This window comes from Telopea speciosissima, chromosome 1 (assembly GCF_018873765.1).
Source record: "Telopea speciosissima isolate NSW1024214 ecotype Mountain lineage chromosome 1, Tspe_v1, whole genome shotgun sequence".
Classification (NCBI taxonomy): domain Eukaryota; kingdom Viridiplantae; phylum Streptophyta; class Magnoliopsida; order Proteales; family Proteaceae; genus Telopea; species Telopea speciosissima.
Window position 1 is genome coordinate 40,936,521 of NC_057916.1, and position 24,925 is coordinate 40,961,445.

Below are 24,925 nucleotides of genomic sequence, written 5' to 3' on the forward strand. Positions count from 1 at the left end.
GAATGACATTAAAATGATTTTCGCCACTAAAGAGTGGTTGTCCTCTTTTTTAGATGAAGGACATGGGTGAGACCAACTTTGTGTTGGGCGTGAAGATTGTGAGGGATCGCACTAGGAGACTTCTTAGTTTGTCTCAAGAGACTTACATAAAGAAAGTCTTGGAGCGGTTCTATATGAGCAACTCGAAACCCTTTGACACTCCAATGGACAAGGCATGCACTTTGAGCCTAGACCAATGCCTTAAGAGTGATGAAGAGAGAAACCAAATGTCCAAAATACCCTATGCAGCGACAGTAGGCAGTCTGATGTATGCGATGATGTGCACACGTCTAGATATTTGATTTACCGTTAGCATGGCGAGCCGTTACCAGAGTAACGTAGGGCTAGCTCATTGGCAGGCAATAAAGAGGATACTTCGAACCTACGTGGCACTACAGACCTCTCGCTCACCTTCAGTGGTTCAGACTTGAGACTGAGAAGCTATAGTGATGCTGATTGGGCTAGTGATAGAGATGGCGTACTGTAGGATTAAGCGCTTACCAATCCCCCAAAAGATGCCTTATGAGGGAAGGTGCAACTTTAATTCTTTATTGCACACCAGCCAGTGCACATCGCTCCCTCGCCCGAGCTGGGATCTGGGCAGAGCATTTTAGGTCACTCCCAATAATCCCCCTCCCAAATGCACGTCCAATAACAGAGCACCCATGGCACCGGGGAGACTCAAACTTGTGATCACCTGCTCTGATACCAATTGTAGGATTAAGCGCTTGTCAATCTCCCAAAAGATGCCTTGTGAGGGAAGGTGCAACTTTAATTCCTTATTGCACACCAGGCAACGCACATCGTTCCCTCGCCCGAGCCAGGATCTGGGCAGTGCATTTTGGGTCACTCCCAACACGCAAGTCCACTTCAGAGTATGTGTTTATCCTGGGAGGCGGGGCTATCACTTGGAGTAGCAAGAAATAGACCTGCATTGCCCTGTCCACGATGGAGTCAGAGTACTTCGCATGTTCAAAAGCAGTACAGGAGGCCGTTTGGCTCAGGAGGTTCTTACAAAGACTTAGCATTTCTGCTCACTCAGACGACACTGTGCTTATACACTGTGACAGCACGACAGTGCTTACATTTATGAAGGATCCCAAATTCTATGGTAGAACCAAGCACATTGACATTAGTATCACTATATTCGAGACATGATAGCGCGAGGTGAAGTGGTTCTACATCATATCTCCATTGGCAATATGTTGGTTGATTCTTTGACTAAGCCCATTGCCAGAGATGTTTGCCTAGTTTAGGTTAGGAACTTGGGACTCAAGCGGATTTGATATATATTTGCTTAAGGAACACTTTATTTGTGATGGATAATTATCTGTATTTCTCTTACATTTATTGATGAGCATATATTTGTTTGAGTAATCTTGTGTGTATACATTCATTGTTTGTAAAGATGTCACCAGGCTTAGAATCGACCCACTCACACGGGCGATTCGTCTCAGCACTAGGGTGTAGCGAGCGAGATGAACCCATGAGCATGTGTGCTCTATGGCACCTTAGTTAGAACTAAGATGAGACCTTTGCTTGGTCCAACTTGGAAGGTACCACAATTCTAAGTAGCATGTTAGAAGCCAGATGTGAGGTTCTGGGCAGAAACCATGAGGGTGACTGTGCTAGAGACTCAGGTTAGGCGCTGAGAGTAGCAACTAGACTAAGATCTATATGGTGTTTATTTATTGCGAGTGACATGCCCACCCTAGTGGGAGTTACGCCATTGCATGCACATCATACTGCATGTGCTCATGACGGTCGATAGTGAGAGTGACCGAATGGATCCCTGCTTCGTCACTATGTGTGCCACGTGGATTATATTAATCCCACAGTACCCTTATTACCTAAGACAATGTCATGAAAAAGACACCCAATGACACTACTTTGACGTTTGCCTTAGGACCACAGATGATGCGGTCCAGTGGGAAGCGATTGGGAAAGCTATAGGGGATATTTGGATTGACATGAGGGGCTCAGGGAAAACCATTAGACGTTACACCTTTGTCTTATGACTCATTGCCCGGGCAACATGTCATATTTGTGATCGACGTAGTCATGAGTACATTACATACCAAGGATTAACACTGCTCATCATGAGCGGTTGAGAGTGTTTGATCGGGTATAAGTAGATCGTTTGGGGGATTTTGAGACTTTTAAGAGTGATGTACTATGTTGGCTAAATGGAAGTTTGATATAGTACTCCTACCTTGTATCATCTCGATAGGTCGCACGCCCCATTACCTGTATAGAGGATAATGCGGAATAAGAGAAACTTGAATGCATAATATATGCGCCCTATGTGGGCGAGTGGGAGGTGTAAATCGGTGATGGGCCTGAGGCCCAGTTGGTCCACCCACATGGGGCAGGCTGGCTAAGCCAAAAATGAGAGAGAGAGAGAGAGAGGGACGGTCACTTAAGTGACCGATCCCTCCTCTGATTGGCCTATCCCAGGGTTTTAGCCTATATATAGATATAAGGCATAAAGCCTAGGAGTGCATCAATTGATTAGATCTCTCCCTCTTTCAAGTTCTGTGTTTTCCTAAGGTTTCCATCGTTGCCTAGGGTTTTGTGGTGTGGAGTTCTCTGTGGAGAAGCTTGTAGAGATCGTGTTGTGCTCATAACTGTAAGCCGGCTTCGATCATCCCTTCTGTTGCATTTCCACTCCGTTCAGGTAAGGTCTAAACCTCTGAGATTAATGGATTGGAATGCTCATAGAATGCATGTTTCCCTAATAGGTCCTATTTGTATGCCTTATTTTAATATGTTTATAGGGTGTTTATGGTACTCCTAATGGTATCCTAATCTATCTAATACTTATAAATGGCATCAAATACATATAGATGCCTTTATTACCACTACCCAGTATGGAGCCAACATTGGTTTCAGGTACAGAGGGCGAACCGATTCCACTACCCTCTCGACAAGAAGGACTGGATTTCTAACCCCTGTAGTATCGAACTCCTGACCTAGTAGGGCCGGCACATCATCTGAGTGATAGGCGTCAATGACCACCTTCTTGTTATGATGCTTGAAGTTGTTTTCAATCAAGCACGTCTCTTGGTATTCTACCTCCGTTACTCCACTCCGAATGCACCTTACTCAGTAAGGCCTGCAATATTAGCTCCCTTTTGAGTGGTTACGGGACAAGCTGGTCGACAAACCAATAGCTTACACATTCATATGGTTATCAAAATCGTGTAACCAGGGGATTTTTGGAGTAGAGGAGTCTTCTATATCATGGTTATGAAGGTGAAGTCAAGATTACAAAGTCACTTTCTATCATCAATCACCGAGAGTAGAAAGCTTTGATTTTGTTGGCCCAACTCGCTGTTGGATTCGAATTGTGTTTGAATGGAACATATTTGGAGTTTGTCATGTTTACCATTTTTACCAATTTTTTTTTTGGGGGGAGGCGAAGCCAGATACTTGTGTGGAGATGAATATTGATGTTCCACTTGCCGTCTTATCACCACTTTATCCTCTAAAAACCTACCCCTTCACCGAAGCTTCTGGCTTTCCGTCAAGGTCCACCCGATTCCTATCAGTGTAACACATCACCTTCCACTGTCTCTTTCGACCCAAATGCATGGATCAGATGCATGAACTACAATGCTATGGTTTAATGTATAGGGTTTATGATATGATATGAGCGTAGGAGGCCCCATGCCCGATCGAGGCTTTGGTAAAATGTATTATTGACATTATCAGTGTAGATCTTGGGTTACATAAATATTTTCCATGCATGGCTTAGTGAAATTTTTGCATTCCTTCTAACACTTGATGCCAAATTTCTAAATCGAAAAAAAAAATTTTCTTTTTTCTAACACTTCTATTCTTTTGTTAATGATAGGATATTGTAACTGGGAATTGGTGGTTGAGTTCTATAAATGATAACGAGCATAAAGGATATTGGCCAAAGTCTATATTCACTAGTTTAGCTGACAGTGCTTCTTTTGTGGCATGGGGAGGAGAGGTCTACAGCCCTAAGAATAGGGTATTGCCTCAAATGGGAAGTGGTCATTTTGATCCTAAAGAAGAGTATAAATCAGCCTACATGAATTATATTAAGGTTGTCAGCAAAAAATTTAAACTTGAAGTTCCTGACAAAGTAACACCAGCCAGAATGGATGATCCCACATGTTACAAGGCAGAATATTATGATGACATTGGTGGTAACTTAAAACAAATAGTAATGTATGGGGGACCCGTATGTCATCGTTGAATGTTGTTCTCTAATGTGTAATTAGCAAATAAATAAAATTCTCATTTAGTCCTTTTAGTATCTTCAGGATCCTGTACAGACACTCTGAATTTAACTTGCGTGTGTGTGTGTGTGTGTGTGTGTGTGTGTGTGTGTGTGTGTGTGTGTGTGTATGTGTGTGTTTGTATGTGTGTGTGTGTGTGAGAGAGAGAGAGAGAGAGCCTATAAGGGGCTCATACGTGAGCCATCCATGCAAAACATTTGGGTCTTCAATTCTATCTAGCCCATTACCTTCCATGGGGCCTTCATTATCCCTCTCTTATTACCTTCTATTGCATGGCCCATTTTATCATTGCATATTAATGCTTCCTATTCGATATTACAAAGTCTGATTCGGATAATGTGGTTTCTAATCCTTGTGAGGCCACCAACTGTCCAGATTATGCCATGCAAACCTTAATCCGAACAAGGGGATAGGTCATTCTCTCATGTGTGCCGATCCCAAGGGTCACAATCAACCATATAAATATAACACAAAACATGGCTCAAATCATTCATACAAACACTGTGGAAGTGATACAATTAAAGACATTCTTAAAGTTATATACACTAGTGGCTAACTACATTTATACATTAAAACATTTCTTACATGATTCATATGATTATATACAAACTTTACCAGAAACATAAACATATATACATTAGACTGTTCACCAACAATTAAAACATCTACACAAAAGACCATTGAACTCAATATAAACATCCTTTCAAAATACATCTGAAACGTCATAACATCATCAAGATTCTCCGCTTTCATGACCATATGCCGAGTAAACCCCTTTTATAGTCTCATCATCAGTAAAACATCAACTTAAATGGGGTGAGCTTGCGCCTAGTGATCAGGTACTATAAATATTACATACACATGCATATACAAGATTATAAACTTTGCAAGCTTAAATGGCAAGTTAGCATATCAAAATTCATTTCCAATTACTTATGTTAGTGCATGACCATTTAGTGGTCTACCGAGTACACAACAAGCTAAAGGTGGTAGTTGACCTCGTATCACTGTTCTACTCTTGTTCCCGGTCACTGTAACTTGGGGAGGATGATGCAGTAAGAATTATAAATGGACTCTACCCCCTTGCATCTAGGCACCGGAGCTCTGGGAGGGAAACCCTCAGCTATTTAAACATCATACTAGACTAGTCTTCTCCCGTGTGTTCAGACATCGTAGTCCTAGGGGAGGACAAGCTCAAGGTCATAACATCTTACTAAACTCATCTTCTTTCATGTGTCATGCACCGTAGCCTCAGGGGAGGATAAGCTCTAGTTAGATACTTTTCACTAGTCTTACCTTCTCCCATGTACCCAGGCACTGTAGCCCTAAGGTAGGGTAAGCATAAGGCACATTGTCGGCTCTCATCCAGTATATAAACCCCTACTAGAAAGGGGCGGTAGCCACAGGTTGTATTACAAATTACCATTAACCATACACACATACATCTCTTTCATTCATTATTTCATCTCTTCATTACTCTTTTCATTTCATAAATCATTCTTTCCTTCTCTCATTATAACATGTATAACCATTCAATATAACGTTCATTGCAACGCATATCAAACTTCATCTCACTTTCATAGACCGTATACATATGATCATTTTGGATAAACTTCGCATGTCATACTTCACTCAACATCCAAATATTATCATGTAAACATTTAGGTGGTGTTCTTCACGATGAGCATGCCAAGGTGGTTTTTTCTTATAGGATCCTAGGTGTTACGACAAACTTTGAAGCAGAATTTCAAGCATTTATTTTAGGGATGGAGCACGCTAGAGATAGGGTTTTTTCCAAAGTCTGGATAGAATGTGATTCTGTGGAGGTTTTGCTTTTCGTGTCCTATAAAAAAGTCCCCTGGTTTGTTTGGCAAGCTGGTGTGTTCTCTAAGCATTCCTTAACTTAATCGATTAGAAGATAATGAACTATTATCGTGAAGCCAACCCTATTAATGACTTCTTGGCAAAATCAGCAGAAAGACTACAAGTTTTATTGTAATGGATGCCCAATGTAGACCAAGGTTTCGGGTGTTTCTGTTAGGGAAATGCAAATGGCCCTATACACTTCAAGTCATCCTCAAAATGACATAGATGTTTTGATGATAACAAAATAAGACCATCCTTGGACTAATGCTTGTGTTTAAGTTATTTAGATTTGAAGCATAGCACCAAGTGAGGAGGAGCATACACAAGAATAAACACAAGAGTGTATACAAGATGATTCCAAAGATAAGGAAGTCAACAAATCAAACTTTGAAGACTAAAGCACTTTGAAGATTGAAGATTTGAAGACTTTGTATTTAAACATGTGTAATAGTTAAGTCACAATTGATGTAATGCACACACGCACGCATTCATCCATTTAGAATGTTCTTAGGAGGTGATTTGACCCCTTAGACATGTGACTACTGAGTTTTGGACCCCCCCCCCCCAAAACCAAACCCTTTTGGAATCTTCCAAGTAAGTCCAAATAAAGGACTTAAATTTCAGCAGAAATTTGATGAACCAACATACCGGATCAGTGTTGGTCTCAGGGAAATGGCCACAGTAGCCCTCCGGAGTATACTGGATTATGATCCAGCATACCGGATCCTTTTTGGCTTAGTTTTACCCTGATCCGGCATACCGGATAGCCATCCAGCATACCAGATCAGTGTATTACTGTTATGATTTGACCGTTAATCCCCTGTTCTATATGAAAATTAGGTGATCCGGCATACCGGATTAACATCCAGCATACCGGATTATATATGGCTTGTAGAATCCTATCCTTACTTGGATTCCTTAATAATTAAAGCCTCTTAGCGTATAAATACTCACTTGTTTAAGGCTCTAATCATCACTATTAATCACAATCAAGAGCCTCCATAAACAAGTCAATCTCAAGTGAGAATTCAAGTACCAATCCAAGGCATTCAATCTCACTTAGCTCCCTTCATACATATTTGCATTCAAGCTTCATAGTTTAAAAGGTAGCACATATTTTTTACTAAGGTTTGAAGTAAATTCTAAACCCCTTAGTATTTTATTTTACTTTGCATAAGTTGTTGTTGAGTCCTCTTGCTCGGAATCAAGAATAGGTCAAGTCCTCTTGCTCATTAACTCAAGAGTAGTTTTATTGATTTCTCTTGCTCGCTTCTCAAGAGTAGTTGTACGAGTCCTCTTGCTCTTACTCAAGATTCTTATAGTGAAATTCTCTCTAAGTTAAGAGGAGTGGACGTAGGCACGTGTTGGCCGAACCACCATAAATCTTTTGTGTCACTCTTCTAATTATTACTTGTTTATTGATTGTTTTTACTTGGTTATTTTCGCATATTTTTTAATTTTCCATCCTCCACCTATTCACCCCCCTCTAGGTGAATTCACAGTTTCCTCTTTGATTTTTCTTTTGTTGTTTTTTTTTTTTTTTAATATTTCCCTGTCGATGGCAATGCCGAAGGTGGGGGATTTAAATTCGTGTTTTTTTTTTTTTTTTTTTTTTTTTTTTTTTTTGTAGTTGTATTTGGCTTCTAGCCAGTTTAGTTTTTGTATACCTCTTCTCATTTTTCAATACAAATGATCTTTTAGTAACAAAAAGAAAAATTTTGAAGGCATCTTCATGACATTCATTCATGTAACAATTTATATAATTCATGCATCATATAGTAATTGCATCACATTATACAAATTCATATCATGCTTCATTCACAACATACGTATATTAGGTTACAATACTTAATCATATGTCCCACACCTCAGTACGCACAATCTGAGATCGAACGCCAACAATTGAGTAAGTGAGGCTTGAGTCACTCATTACCTATTTGCAAAACAACCTCTCAAAAAAGTGCCACAAACCTTAAGGAAGCCAAAAACTCAAGTCACAATGGGTTCATTCAAAACAAGAGAAACGCCAAACAGGGTTGCACTAGTCTCGCCGAATCCCAAGTAGCTCGTTGGTACCCTCGTCCAAAGTCTCTTCCCATAAACCCTGTGGAACCCTATGTAGGCAATGCTACGGTCCATGGGATCATGATGGTTCACCATGGTAAACCAATAAAAAATATGTTTCGAGTTCCCAACTCTTGGATCAATAGGGTTGTCCCTAGGGTTGCCCTAGGGCATCCTAAACTGGCTTGGGCATCCTATTTTTAATTTTTAGAGTTTTTCATGGTCGCCCATGGTGCCCTACTAAGACCCTATTAGGGTTTGGTATGACAAACCAATGCCTAGTCCATCTCTTTGACATCCCATAAAATAATGGGATCCGTGTCTGGAGCAGCCTAGTGGAAGCTACGGATCGGGAGAATCGAGAATGCTTTAATTCGTAATGGAGTTGATCAATCGAACAAGCACTACCAGTTGCAAGGGGGATACTCTTCTTGAGATCCAAGAATAATGTCTTAATTTTATTCAACTTTCACTACCTTCCTCCATTCATGGAGGATTACATATAGGCTTAGAGCTAAGTACATGTAAGGAAGAAAAGAAAAATAAGAATCCAATCTTCAATCAACCCAATATACTCTCTATCAAAAAATAAGAATCCAATCTTCTCTTCAATCAGAAAATAAGAATACAATCTTCTCTACAATCAGCCCAATATACTAAATCAGAAAAATAAGAATCCAATCTTCTCTTAAATAGAAATTCCCCGATCAGCAAGTTTGACACACTGTTGGAAATTTCAAATTCAAATCTTCCATGTATAGATCGTCATCCAATAGGAAATAGTTTTATAGAAGATTCAATGCTTCAATACTTCCATAATAAGAACCGCTTTAATTAGGAAACTATGTGAACCGAGGTTTCCATTAAAATCTCGTTCCAATTAGGAAAGTGTTTCTCCATAGCAGATCCTGCACTTTCCATAATAGGAACCTTCCAATTAATGTAGGGTATTGCTGAGATGGCTGATAGGAACTTCCAACAATAGAAGATGCAAAGCTGGCCTGCATCAATGTCATAGAGAAAATACATCTCTATTCCATCCCATGGAAGGACCATCTCATACCCAAATGTGCAGTGGAACATAATCGATTTGCGTTACTTTCACATCCCATGAATAATCATAAAATTAAAACAATAGAAATTAACATAAATTTCCTAACCTGATGAGCCTCAAGTGTTGCTCCTCGAATAGGCAATGGTTCTTCCTTCAATTAGCACTCGAAGTAAACAGATCTAAACCTCCAATGATGCAGCCAAGGTTCTTTAAGGCAATCCTAGATCCTCTTCAATTCCCTCAGTCACAGATCTAGGTTTTCAAAACCCTAACTCTCAAAAGTCTAGAGAGCTGGAAGAAGGGTAGAGAAGAGATCATAAGAGAGAGAGGGGGAGAGCCAAAATTTGTCCAGAGGGGGGGCAACTAAAAATGTGGAGCACTGGTACCCCCCCTCTGCGTTTTTTAGCTTTTTATAAAGTCAGGGTTTCTAAAACCCTAGATGGAAAAAATCCCAGTTAGAGTCTGACTCTCTGTCCCTTTGTTGGCTTTCCTGTTTAAACTCAAAGTGCTTCTAATTGGTGAAGAAGCAGAATCTAATAGGGAATGATCTAATTAATTAATTATTTTAATTTTTTGGATAATTACAATTGGCACCATATCCAGTAATTAAATAAATAACCAATTATTTTAGCAAATTCTAAATAACTCCTTACATGATAATAAATTATCATGTACAACCCCCCACTAATCAACACCATCATTATAGAATCTAGGGCATGTACACTAGTACTGCCAAACCCCATTCCATAGTACATGTCCATACAAGAGTGTCTGTGTATCTGATCGGGTCCCGCAAAACTCGATAAAACACTTTAATCAAATAATCATATATAATCTATTATTTTATATAAAATAGGTTTTACAAAAACCATTTTCAAAACGACACTGGATCCAGATTCCGATCTGACCATTCACAGACAACCTCAATCTTGGTGTTCCCCAATTGGGCAGTGGTGACCACGTTGAGTAACTCCCGCACTCATAAAGTATTCGTGCATTCCCAGAACACCGGCTTTGACTCACTTGAGTCTCAGTCATTGATGAACCAAAGAATGCGGTCACACTTTGCAGTGACAGGGTCCCCTCAGGTACAGGGTCTCGGTAACTCATGTCTATCCCATCCTACATCTAGCAGTAACACATGAGGGAATCGACAAAGTAGATTCATCGCCAATACACACATCGAACATGTGAGTACTCGCATTCGTACCCTAACATCACATGTCTAGGCATTACCCAATGCGACGACCATAGGATAAGGGTGCCCAGCCCAAACCCTAGTCCTGACTACCATTTTAAGTAATACTTATGGACACATAGTGCTCAAAAAGTTTATATCGCATGTGATAATATTAAACCAAAATGTATAAAGGTTGAATACAAAGTAAAACTGGATTGAACAGGACCGAACCAGTTTTGAGGAACACATAAATCCAACACCCTACTGGTTCCAAAGGCAACTAGTGTCCATCGGTTCCTCAATTGGCTTGCCGATAGAACCCGATGGCTCGCCAGATTGCCCAGAAACCCAGCACGAGGAGTAGCTCTGCATAGGGCTTTTGGAGATTCAGGAGGTTTCTCATGGGGGTACGTTTTACCTCAACTTACTATGCACCTCTAATGGAATAAATAACACACTAAAACTAATCCTAAACATTCATTAACACTTAAATAGAACTATGAACACAATATTACAAACTAATCAAAAATAAGTAACTCACCTTACAACTTTGTAACACTTGAATTTCTATGCAAGTTTTTACTTACAGCAATTCGATCCAACATTAACCACTACCCTAGTTGATAAATGTCCCCTTCAAAGATAGCCTTAAACATATTAGTCCAAAAGAAACTAACTTTTTAATATGAACCTCATTCAACGTAGAATCTGATTCACACTCACCTTTTTTATCAAGTTGCAACTCAGTTAAAAAACTTCAAATTTGTGGCAAGACTCAAGGATACAAAGCATCTAAGACCCAAATTATATGTTTGAATTCCCAAATTCATAAACCTATAGTACTCTAAATCATCTTCTTCTTCTTTTCTCTCAATTCAAGTTGTTGAAATTTCTAGCGTAATCTCAACTTAACCCTTTTTATAGGGTCCTTTCTAGTCTCCATTAAGCCTCTAATAAACCCCTTTTAACTGGATCAACAGCTCCTAAATAACTAACTAACCCAAGAACAAGGGTTGTGTTGTAATAATGTCAATCCCACCATAGACTTCCAATTTTCCCCATGCCTTAAATTCATTCCACTAACCCAAAAGCCCAATAGAAGACTATGCAACTCTACTTAACTAATATCTTACCCAAAATGCCCTTTCTTCCAAACATAAATCACTCTTCTAATTCAAATGAACCATGGGCTAATCTTGAAAAAACACATGGGTTGAACCAACTGTGGGTAGCACGACCTCTAGATACGGGTTTATCCACCTTGCGGGCAGGATCCATTTGGTTTGGGTCCCCTTGGTGACAGGGGTTGGTTTACCGTCGAGATTCATTATTAAAATGGGGGCTTGAAATCTTGCCACATATATATATTAAAATAAAATAAGTCACCATCATAGATTCGGGCCTAGGACCCAATGAGTGGTAGCCCTATCCAGGATGAATGGAAAGGTTACCTGATTCCATATGGTCCGGTTAGAGAGTCTGGGTAACTAGTCTGGTTACAAGAATGTGAAGGTGTTAGCACCCCATCTCACCCGGTTAAATTGATCTTTCTACTAGATGCTTGATTTTAAATATTTTTTCATAATGATATATGTCTTATACCAACATGAAAGGCTAACTTGAAATGCATTAATCATAAAAAAGAGAAGTCAAAATGCTATTCTTGTAAAAAAAAAATAAATACTATGTACATTGAAACTAGTTACTTTAATTGTCTATATTGTGCCAAAAGTAAGGGAAAAAGTAGAGATGTATACCTGCACGTAAAACCAATAAAATAAAGAACAATGCAAAAAGATATGAAATGGAAAATGTCTCCCAGCTTAGGTAGAGACGGACAAACGGCTTGCCTCTCTCTTGTCGAATAGAATAACGGTTATGCAAGATGGGTTCTGGTTACTCAAACTTTAGGCAGAGTAATGACATCACAAGTAATTTTGGGAACCCATAGCTCGAACTTCCGACAGAGTAACAGTGTCCCAAGGGACCAATGGAGGCTACTTGACGAGGATTTGGTGAAAATATGGGTAAATCAAGATGAAAATAGGTAATAAAAAGAAGTATTGTGTTGCTAGGGTTTCAGACAGAATCACCGTAGCACGTGTTTCAAGGCAAAAGTTGGGGTGAACTCTGAAATGGATTAAAGAGACCTCTTAGACACTCAGAAGGCCAAAAAAACTAGTTGGGATGTGCTTCCCGAGGAGACTTGGAGGTGTGTCCAAATGAGAGGGGTCCTCTATATATAAGGGAACCTGTCGTGCCGCAAATGCCAATAGTGATTATCTTCTTGCCGTGATCCACGTGTAGACACCTCATTTTGTCTTTCCCCCCAAAGGTTTTCCATAACGTTGATGAGTACCTTCCAAGGCCTAGAGCCATTATATCTATGGATGTAGCATCAGTGTACACTGCCCAAATCTGTTTATCGATCATTGTTTACCCTTGTCGGAGCCCAAACCAGAACCTCCAAGCCCTCTAAGATCCTCTGAAAAGGCTAGCCCAGACACAGACCCCTTAGAACCACATTGGCTCAGCATAGACCCTGGCCCAAATAAGCCAAACCATCCCTTTCGACACCAAAGTCTAGGTCGACACTCAAAGACCCTGAGTCAACATTGATCCCACCTTCCATTGACATTGAGCCATACCCTTTGACTGTCGAGCAGAGCATCCATACTGTCTAGCTTACCTCGACATTTAGAATTTAAACAATGACAGCTGAGTCATTTCCCTCGATATTGAGTGTTGTTCATCGACAGCCACTCGATGTTGACCTCACCCTCCTCAATGTCGATTCGACCCCAGTTCACTGTTGAATCTGTGCAAATTCGAGAAGCCAAAACTTGCCATGTTTAGCTCCGATTTCGATTCCTTTCACGAACAAGCCTATTTTTGGCACCTTGGATGCATATTTTGGCTTTCTTAAGCCCCAAGAAACCTTTCCTAAGACAACTAAACATATGCCCACGCACCATTGGCCATAACCTTGACCAAACACTCACCGTCGATGGAAAGACACCTCCTTTCGATGATCTGGATCAAACCCAACATCCGTACATGAATTTAGTAGTGCACACACCCCTCTTCATCTATAAATACACCCCCTCTCACATTGAGGAGGGTCCCTATATCAATTACACATTGTTTAGTGCTTGCGTACTCCAATCTCAACTCCCCCACTCTAGTGCCTTGAGTCTTTAGCCTTTGGCCCTTACTTGGCCTTAGCCTATTGCTTCCTTGTCTCCTAGAGTGCTACCATCCACACTTGCTCCATGTACAAAGCTCCTGAATTACAAAAGGGAAACCTCCACACCCTTGTTTTGGTTGTCTTCAAACTAGGTAGGTCCCTCTTCACTCTTAAGTATTACTTAGTCTACTTGGTCTTCACTTTCTATTTCGTTTTGCATCTCCGGAGGAACGTGATTCCATCTCTTTAGATGGTGATCACACACACTCCTTGTCTCTCTTCGTTCCTTCACATTGTATCTTCCATGCATGGGCATTCATTATTTTACCATGCTTAGTTTAGTATCCATCATACTTAGGTTATCTAGGTTTTGAGTCATTTCTTTACTGTCCTATATATTAACCCCTACCATACTGCCAAACTTCTAGGTATGTTTCCTCATCTTTCTTTGTACCTTATTCATTCTCTTTGTACTTTACATTCTCCCCAAAAGCATGTTACGACCTTTCTCTGCCTAGCAATAGAAAGACTAGCAAGTTCGGGCGGATTGGGGTGCCTAATACCTTCCCCAGACAGTAACTTGACCCGTACCCAGACCAACGGACCATTTGTCCCAAAAAGGGCATTACATGAGAGTCATTACATTACAATTTTTGGGCCTAGACCCTCCTCTAGTCGGCGACTCCCTACATACCACTCACCTCTCTCTTCTCCCCAAAGAGAGGGGATGAGGTGGAGGCCACATGGTGATCCCCCGCCATATCGCATTGCCCTCACAATAGCAACTCCACTAGGGAATACTTTAAAGGTCAATGCATCCATGTTAATATCCCTCTTGTCCAGGAGATGGTTCAAGACCTTAACAAAACAACTCAGGGTGGTAATATCATTTTAAAATTAGATATGGCTAAGGCATAAGACAGTCTTGAGTGGAGCTTTCTTGTTGATGTGTTGCAGAAATTGGGTTTTGCCAAAACTGGATAGGTCTCATTGAAAATATGCTTAAAAATTGTTGGTTCTTTGTAGTGATGGATTCCGGCCAACTGGTTTTTTTTAGATCTACAAGGGGTCTATGGCAAGGGGACCCTTTATGTCCTACCTTATTCATTATGGCTAAAGAAGTTCTTAGTAGAGGCTCAAAAAAAAATTTCCTTTAAGGTGGTGCCAACTTTTTTCACCTTCCTTGTGGATGCCCAGGTATCTCTCATAGCTTGTTCACTAATGACGCAATTATTTTTCAAAAGGTCCTAAATCTTCTCTAAAACAGATTTTGGGCTTTATCTCATGGTGTGAAATATACTCTGTCCAACTTGTTAATCGGCAAAAAAGCTGTTTTGTCATGAACCATAAAGCTTCATATTTTCAAAGTAGAGTGGTTGGTGAAATTACAAGGTTTGAAAGGAAATCACTGCCAATTACCTACCTGGGAACCCTCTTTATACAAAAAGACTAAAGGTTTCCTACTTTAAAAATATTCTAGCAAAGGTGAGGAAAAAAGTGACGGGTTGGAAAGGAAAGCTCTTGACCTCTGGGGGGAGATTAAGTCTTATTAAGCATGTATTATCCACCATTCCACTTAGCATGCCTAGATGTTCCTCAGATAGTCATAACTCGATTTTACTCTATTTGTTCAAATTTCCTCTGGACCGAATCAGAATTTGACAAAAGTTGACATTTGTTAGTTGGCATAAAATCAGCAAGCCTTTGAAGGAGGGAGGGCTTGGGTATTTGACCTTTGGAGGAAGTTAACCTATCCATGAGACTCAAGAGTCTTTGGCAGGCTTTTTGTGAAAGTTCTCTTTAGAGTTCTTTTTTCAAAGCCAATTTTTTTAATGAGAATCACATTGCTTTGGCACAATCGAACATGTATGGTTCAAAAACTTGGAAGATTTCTTTTGGCCTCAAAGACATCATGTTATCCAAATCTAAATGTTTGATTGGGTGGGGCAATGTCCTCTTCTGGCTGGATGATTGGAGTAGAGAGGATCCTCTGATTGATTATGTGAATGGTGCTCTTTAGGTTGGTTTTGATATTAGAGTTAAAGATGTGTTGCATCTGATGGATCTTCAGATCAATCGGTGATGTATTTAATTGATAATGATCTTGTTCACGAAAGAGTCATCAATAGTAACGTGAAAATTTCAGATAGGAACAGCTGATTTGCTTGGACTCCGACTAGAAATGGTATCTTTACTATTAAATCTATTTGGAATTCTCTTTATACCATTTGCCCTATAATTTCCTATGCCAAATGTGTCAAACCTACCCCTTACTGACTGGAATTTTGGATGAAGGACAGGGACCTCTGACCAGAGACCTAAACACACTGTGTAGTATCACTCCAATGGTTGAATTCAGTGGAGAACCCCTGAGGATGTCCTCCTATATACTTGTCAGAAGATGGGTTGCAGACCCATGCAACTGCACTGTCCACATCATGATGTACTGCATCAACCCTAGGTACTCTCTCTCCTATCCATATATGTGGGGCCCGTACCTGTTCAAATGTGTGTCAGACCTTAGATGAGGTGTTGGTGCAATGCCTAAGCCATAGGCCAAGCACCTGTGCAAGCCCAAGGCCTATTTAGCAATGCTGCATTCTCTGGGCGATGCATTGGGTGATTGGCCCAAAGGCCTAGAGAATCACCCAGAGTGGCTAAAATGGGTTTATTGGACTCCAGACATATGGGGACCACCCATATAGACCATGAACACCCTTTAGGGGTAGATGAGAATTTTAGGAACCATTACCCACCCCTGGAGCCATGTGGACCCCACCAGTGCAACCAGAATGGCCCAAAATGCACTTAAAAATGCATTCTTGGGAAAGGGAGCCTAAGACCAAATAGGCCTTAGTCAGCCCAACTCTATAAATAGGAGGGGAAGCTCCTCATTTCGTCCTTGCTGTTGTAGCTGAGTAGAAAGAGAGAAAGAGAAGGAGAAGGAAGAAGAAGAGAAGGAAAGAGAAAGAGAAGAAGAAGGAAGGAGACTTGTGCTGCTTTCAGAGCACTGATCCAGCCACAAACAACCTCCAGGTAATGATCATAATCCTTGTGTGCTGCTGTTTCTATGGTTGTACTCTGATCTCTGCTCTGATGGTGGTATCTCTGGCTAGTAATGCCCAGAACACCATGGGAATGCCTTGCATCAGATCTAACATGCAAAGCCATTGCATGTAAGATCTGATCATAATATAGCAAGTTTTACTGTTGTTTTTACAGTTGAGACTGAAGTCAGTCTCTGTGCTTGACTGCACAGCACAGTTGCACCCAGAATAGGCAGTCTGGTCATGGATCTTTGCATGCATGGTGATCCTTGCATATCTTATTATAGGATCAATGTCCTACCATGAAAATATACGTAAAAGAAGCCCTGCATGCAGCCTAAACTAAATCCTTGAGCTTGAGCTCAGCCTAGATAGTTGTTCTCTGTGCTGTCAGAACACCTCCTGGCTTCCAAATGGTAAAACCAAACCCAAAACCATTTTGACCAATGGATTTTACTCTAATTATGGTCCATGACCATCCCTCATGCATCCGTGATCGAATTCATGGCAGCCCCTGCTGCAAAATCCAAGAAAAATTGCCCAAACCCATGTCAAACAGGCTCTGGGCGATGCACTGGGCGATTGATCCAATCACCCAGTGAAACGCCCAGAGATATAAATTGGGCTCAATTTGTGTCCTGTCTTTTTGGGCCTTCACCAGTGACCTATGGGCTGTGTGGTGAGGTGATAAATGACCAAAATATCCCTCTCCACTTATGCTTGCTATCCTCCATACCCTAGGTACTCAAATGGGCCCCACAGGGCCAGGTAACCATGTCCAGGATTGGTTTCAAATGAACTGCTAACCTGGGTATTGGTTTCTGTGGCTGTTTGGGCCATGTATTGGCTGACTATGCTATCTAGGTACCAAGTCAAATAAATTCCATATCTCTAGATGATGCACCGGGAGATAGACCCGAAAGCCCAGTGCAAGACCTAGAGAAATCCCAAGTAATACTAGTATGAATACAAGTCAGACCAGTAAGCCTAGACCAACACTAGGATATTAATGTAACTTTAAATATTAATTGACACACATTTATGATCCGATAAATTAGGTTTTGATCTTGTGCTCGAGGTGCACAGTCAAATACCAAATGGAACAGAACCAACAGCTGAACTAGTAGGACCAGAACAAGGCGAGTGAAATTACACCGTGTATGTAAATGTGACATGGTTAATATGTCAACACAAATTATAATGATACTATTACACTGTTCACTTAATTCAATTACTGTGAATTCTATTGAATAAAGAATACTTGTCTGGTGAATTTTGTGATTGGACATTGAATGTTGTATGTGAATTGCTAGACTAGATGTCGTAGCCAGCTTGGAAATGAGGCATGTGGTAGCCCATAGAATGGGATACGGTTGACACCATTCGACTCATACGATGCCATATAGATGCATTGGACTAGAGTATCATTACTTGTGCTATGCACCCTTGCCAACAGGGGTTAAGGTGTTGGATGCCTGTGAGAGTGACCATATGAAAGATAAAAAGAAATGAAATGAAAAGAAAAGAAAAGAGAAATATTATGCACCGAAGAGGTGGTTATGAGCTATAAGCCAGAAAAGAAATGTGATATGTGAAAGAAAGGATGGATGCCTCACAGGTTAATCCTAGAGGGTTGGTCGAGCTGACCTTGGTGACTGATGCGGGAGCTGATCGGTCCTCTCCGACAACTCAATGGGTGTATCACGGGAAGAGGTTAAAAGCCCGCACCATGGATACATGTATTGGGGATTGTAGTACCACTAACCCGCCTTAGTTGTGATGTTAGGTGGCTAACCAATAAAATGAACTGCACTCCATGTAGGACTCATATGATTGTGATTGCATGTGCATACATGGTGATATTTCATTCACGGGCTCGGTGGAGCTCACACTCTGTTATATATGTTTCTGTTAGATGATCCTACAGGTGGATGTTACTGTGGCGGGGACGCTTATCTCCCGGAGGCAAGCTATGGTGGTTATGACGATATTGGTATGGACCCGGACGAAGGTCATACCACTGGTACGAGTATTTTTTGTGGTAGCTGAGGAAGACCCGTGAGAGGTGCAGCTGACTCTGTTTTGACCTTGGGACAACTTTTGTTTTGTTGGAGATTCCATCTTTTGTACAACTTTGTTTTTGGGGCTCGGGTTGCCTTGCCCTGTTTATGTTCTTTTGTATAAGGCTGTGTCAGATAGAGTTAGGAGCTGCTAATGTTCTAGGAGTGAGAGAGAGAATGAACTAAAACACTGATGATGTATATATTTTCCTTCCTTTGTTTTTCTTTTTAAGTTAATGTAAATATAGCTTTCCGCAACACTCTGAGTTTTACATTATGTATTATGGTGGATGTGTGTGTCTGTGAACGGATTAACTGCTTCTAGATCCTTGGGGTTTGGCGGATTGCTGCAGTACAATTCAGGTCACCTACCTAATCCTCCCAGGGGGTGGTTTGGTGTGTGACAAAATGGATTTGGAATTTCTCAGTGCCTTCCAAAATCAGTTTCTTTACTTGGCAGATCCTTAAAGGGAATATTGCAATAGATGCGTTGGTAATGCAGGTAGGAATCTAGATGTCTTCCAAATGTGTCTATTGTATAAATCCCTAGCAGGAAACCTCCTCTCACGTTCTGGTGTTAGGAGGCACGGCTACAAAAGTTTGGGAATTTTTCAGTAGGCTTTTCGATGTGGCGGTTCTTCCCACTCAAGATGTGAGGACCAGAGATCCTTTTTAGCAGTCGCAAGGAGCTTCCCATGGTTTATATGAGTATTTTATAGCGATAGTTCCCTCTTTCATCATTTGGAAACTTTGGAAAGAAAGAAATAATCGTCAGCATGGTAGTGGTGTGCGCACGACGATTATTGAAAAAGTAAAGCTTTGGTACAAGAAATTCCTTATCCATCCTTCTCTAAAAAGCAAACTACTATGAAGGATGAGCAAATTTTAAAGATTCTTAAGATCAATTCCCCATCTATCAAGCAGTGTGCTCCTCGTCCGGTCTATTGGTGCCCCCCATTTAATGGGAATAAAATTATTATTGATGGGGCTAGCAAGGGAAATCTAGGTTCTAGTGGAGGAGGTGGCATTATTCGTGGTCAGAATGGAAGTTTTATTATGGCCTTTGCCAATTACTATAGTGTTTGCACCAATCTTGAGGCGGAAATGAGGGCTCTTTTATATGGCCTCCGCATGTGTGCTGCTTTGGGTCATACAAGTTGTCATGTCAACTTTGACTCCCAAACAATCGTGCACTTTGTCTCTATGAGGTCTTTCCTGTTATGGAGTTGCGAGTATTGGTCCCAAGAAGTTCTTCACTTGATTGACTTATTTGAGGCAAATGTTTGCTTTTCTTTTAGAAAAAATAATCGTGCAGCAGATCTCTTGGCTAATTTAGCTTATGATTCGATGGTTTGCACTTCCTTCCATTCGCATCAGGACCTTCCTCAAGACCTTTCTTGTATTCTTCGAGAGGATACAGCTAGTTTACCAGTTTTCCATATGTAATTGTGTCTCTCTTTTATGGGTTTGGGCTTTAGTTTTATATGATTTGAGCTTAGAGATTTTTTTTTGTCTCTCCTTGGGTTGGGGTAAGGTGGGTTATGTCCCCTCCATTGTACCTATTTGGTTTTGATTTCTAATAAAATTTAGGGGCTTCCCCGGGTCCCAGATAATATTCAATTAAAAAAAATCGTGATGCTATGAAAAATCTATGATTAATGCAATTACAAAGTTCATTTAATTATTTTGTAATTATTATATGTTTTAGCATCTTGTAGTCAACCACGAATAACAGGCACCATTCGATCGATTGTATTAAGGTCTTAATCCGCTTCGCCGGACAAAAGGCTATGTCAATTTTAGAATCATAACTCATTTTGCCTCATAAAAGGCTATATCTATCTTGGAATCACCCATTTCATAAGACTTAGACGGTCAGATTTCACCCACTTCATCTTTCATAGGTCTCAGACGGTTAGAATCTTTATAAGACTGGCAATTAAAAATCACCCGCATCATCTTTCATAAGACTCAGGTGGTAAGAAATCATCTGCTTCATCTTTCATAAGACTTAGATGGTCAAAAATCAACCGCTTCATCTTTATAAGACTCAAACGGTAAGAAATCACTTGCATCATCTTTCATAAGACTTAAGACGATTTTCAAATATCCGCTTAACCTTTTATAAGGATAAGATAGTTTCGAAAGATACTCCATATTGGCATTCTAGATGGCCATATGCCTAAGGGTTGAGGGTGAGGTGGCTCCCTTGATCGATTGCCAATGTATAAGGGTGATAAAGCATTACTCAACCGGTCACAAAGTGTATGAGGGTGATAAGACACCACTCAACCGAAAACAGAATGTGTGAAGATGATAAGGCACCACTCAATAGCGAACAAATGTGTGAGGCTAATAAGGCACCACTCAATTAAGAATAGATGCATGAGGGTGATAAGGCACCACTCAATCAAGAACAAATGTGTTAGGGTGATAAAGCACCACTCAACCAAGAACAGATGTGTGAGGATAATAAGGCACCACTCAACTGAGAACATATGTATGAGAGTGATAAGGCACTAATGAACTGGGAACAGATGTATGAAGGTTCCATTGAGGATGCAGGAGTGAGTATTTTACTGGGTATGTAGGGGTAATCACTCCACTAGGGATATGGGACTGATTTTTTGATTGGAGAATGAAAAACATAGGGGTGATTTGGTGCCTCTTGACCGGTTTCCGGGGAATTGGTGTGATATGATGCCTTCTGGACAATCACAAAAGTAAGAGGATTACTCTACTAGGGAGTGATGGAAAATAGGGGTCTTGATCCTTGGTTCGGGAGTGATTCAACACCCTTCGGCCGATTCCAAATATATGGATGTGATTCAACACCCTTCATCCGATCACATACAAACTTATGATGATGATTCGGCACCCTTCGGCCAGTTCCAAATATATGGATGTGATTCGACACCCTTTGGCCGATCACATACAGATGCATGATGATGATTCAACACCCTTCGGCCGATCACAAATGTACAAAAGCGATTCAACACCCTTCGGCTGATCATGAATGAATGATAGTGATTTGACACCTTTCGTTCGATCATGAATGTATGGCCAGTGGTGTGGTACCTTTCGGCTGATCACGAATGTGTGCAATACCCTTCAATTGGTCCGAGGAGGTGATATGCTTTTGGCTGATTTAACTGATTTGGTAAATATGGAATAACATGCTTCGGTTAAACCAAGCAAATGGTGTAGCTTTGGCCGATTTTGCCAAGCAATGGAACGACACCCTTCAGTTGATCCAAGAGAATGATATGGTCTTGTCCGATCTAGACGATGTATGGAACGACATCCTTCATTCGATAATGGCATGTGGAAGGGGGAGTTGTTTGACGCACGCTTTAATTTGCACTTGTAGACACCACATTTTGACACCTTGGAATAGCGTCTCGATGATGATGACTAAAGCTCGACTAACTCACGTGGTGACTGAATGACAAAGATTACCATTTTACCCCTACCCCACTTTTGTGACCAGACTGTCCCAAATAGAGCTTAAACCCCAAGGAAAACTTATTTAACCATTTTAAGCTCACACATGAAGTTTCACCCAAATTCAATAACTTTACAAAAATGACTGTTTTACCCCTGACGGGTTTCTCGATATCCGGACTGCCCGATCTGGGTCAACATGGCTTGACCCAGCCCAAGTCACCTAGTGTCGGCAGGAGGGACAAAGCCCTCCAAACCATCTTGGCCACAAAGGCTTTGGTCATTGGGCCACGCCCCCATGCCTGGCCTGCCGCACCCGCCACCTGCCCCTGTCCGCGCGCTCCTGTCCCCTGCGCCTTTTGGTTTTTTCATCGAACACCTGGTAGGCTATAAAAATCCCACCTTTGAGCTTATTTTGGAGGCGGAGGAAAAAGTTAAAAATTCATATAAAATTACCTTGAGAAACAATTTGCTTCCCTGTTCCAAACCTCCTTAACTTCATCCCCAAATTGCACACGGTTAGAGATAAAATATTACCCAAATACTCCCTATTCATCACATTTTTGTCTTTCCGGCCGCTAATTTAAGCGGTGATTCGGGCCATTTCGGTGAACTTACCCGACCATTGGAGTTACCTAAACTGATACCAGATACTTCCACGTTTTAAGGGTAGTTTTTTTATTTTTAAATTTTAATATTTATTTTAGGGTGGGGGTTAGCAACACATACGTCTAAAAAACTTATTTTCACGCTTTTTGATGTTAACCGTACATGTGGCATGAAGCAATCTAACCCATCAATTGATTTTCTTCGTGTCACCGGTTCTTAGTTTTTACGGTGACAAATTTATAGCCATTATCGTTGCTCGGCCTCAGCCCTTCCCCGCCCTCTGTCTCTCGCTCTCTCTCCTCCGTCATTGCAAACCCACAACACCATGCTCTGTCTCGCCAATTTCCCATTCTCTATTAAAGTACGAAAAATTGTTTTAATGAGGTTTTGTTTGCAGCGAGCCAGAGAGAGATACTTTTTTGGGTTTACGCATTGGGGGAATTTCTCCTTATATTTTGCAGGCTCCGACACATACTTGGTTTTTCTTAGTTTGCATAAGATTTTGAACAAGTTGAGGGTCGTCATTAGGGCTTAAACATCAGCCCTTAAGTCATTCTATGGGCTCCCTTCTGCAAGTGAAGAGCTGATAACGTTGATTCATTTTGATCTTCCATCAAATCCCACCCACCCAACAATTGCGCCTTCAGAGTTCAGACTATACTCCTCATCAACGCCAAGATCGAAAGAGTCTGGCCACAAATTTGCTATGTTTTCGTCATCATTATCAATGTAGTTCGCTGATGAAGCTCGCCTCTTCCTGATGTTGGTAAAGCTAGTAGTCACCGAACCATGTAGAGGTCTTCACCAACTCCCACCACTCTGCAGAAAAATCCTCTAATTGGCGGAAGGCTGTTGGAGGCTTTGGAACGAAGAAAGAGGCATCTGGGTTTAGCGTTAATGTTCTTCCAGAAGCTAACTGACCAAATTACCATTATCATAGAGACTACACCTTGGCCCAGTAAGAATCTCACGAAATTAGGCTTCGGAAAATTACCCATCAATAATTTTCGAATACTACCTATTCCATCTGCAGTCATCTCCTAAAGACCCAAGCATATATCAAAAAGCTTGGAACTCTCACTAAGAAATCACAGTCCTTCATACTCTAAGAATAGAATAAGATAACCAAAATCAGGGAAGAAAACCATATCGGCAAGAAGCAAAAAAATGAAGTACAAATCTAATCAAAAGCTATGACATTAGGAAAACAAAAAATCGATTGCTGAAGAGGGCAGAAGGAGAGAGAGAGAGAGGGTGGGGAAAGGGCTACTGGGTCTGCAGTGGAGAGTACAGAACAGAGAAGAGAGGGCAGGGCAAGGCAGGGCGGGAGCTGGAGAGGCACGGAGAGTGGAGAAAGATCACCGCCACAGCCGGTTTTAGGTAAATAATACAACGGCTGAGATTTGAAGAGGCTAAATCAACATTTATCAATTGAAGAACGTCCTGTCAAGCGATTATTACGTACATACCGCCACCTTTTAGCCTTTATTTTAATTTATTTTAGCAAAAAGGGTCTGTTTTCGGTAACAAATTCATTAAAAATAGCAGGAGTGTGTAAAAATTCTGAAATTTCTATGAGAGATGTCTCTCAAAGTGATGGATATTCACTGAAAATTCTGAGGTCCAAATCATTTTATTTTGCACCATTATGTCCCTGTGAAGGATTTTGAACCATGTAAAATCTCAACCTGTATGTGTGTGTGTGTGTGTGTGTGTGTGTTGCATGAAACCACTATAACCATGTTAAATATCATGTTCAAATTACTATATACGGGATCTGGTTTGAGTCAATTCGGGTTTGTGAGGGTTTTTTTATAATTTTCTTTGTTTTGCTTCTTTTTAGCATTTTAGAAAATATAAAAATAATATAAATGCATAAATTCACAAAATAATTATGCATATCTCATAATGTTTGATTTTATGTGATTATTAGCAACTGACATGTATGCTTAGATTAATTTCGCTGGTGTTCTCCACCCCGTTTAAGAACATAAACGTCATTAATCTATTTGTTGTGAAAAATAAAAATAAAAAGTGGAAAAATATAAAAATGATTTCATGTATTACATGTTGTCTTAAGGTGTTTTAGAAAATTTTCATGTAT

At 40.6% G+C, this 24,925-nt stretch overlaps 1 long non-coding RNA gene across 1 annotated transcript; it reads right to left on the reverse strand.

The window, feature by feature from the left end:
- Window positions 1–215: 215 nt before the first annotated feature.
- LOC122648864 lies at window positions 216–23,711 on the reverse strand. The gene is made up of 3 exons (XR_006331138.1): window positions 23,494–23,711; window positions 737–739; window positions 216–227 (listed from the first exon to the last, which is right to left on the reverse strand). It is a non-coding gene; the product is annotated as an uncharacterized LOC122648864 (long non-coding RNA).
- Window positions 23,712–24,925: the final 1,214 nt, after the last annotated feature.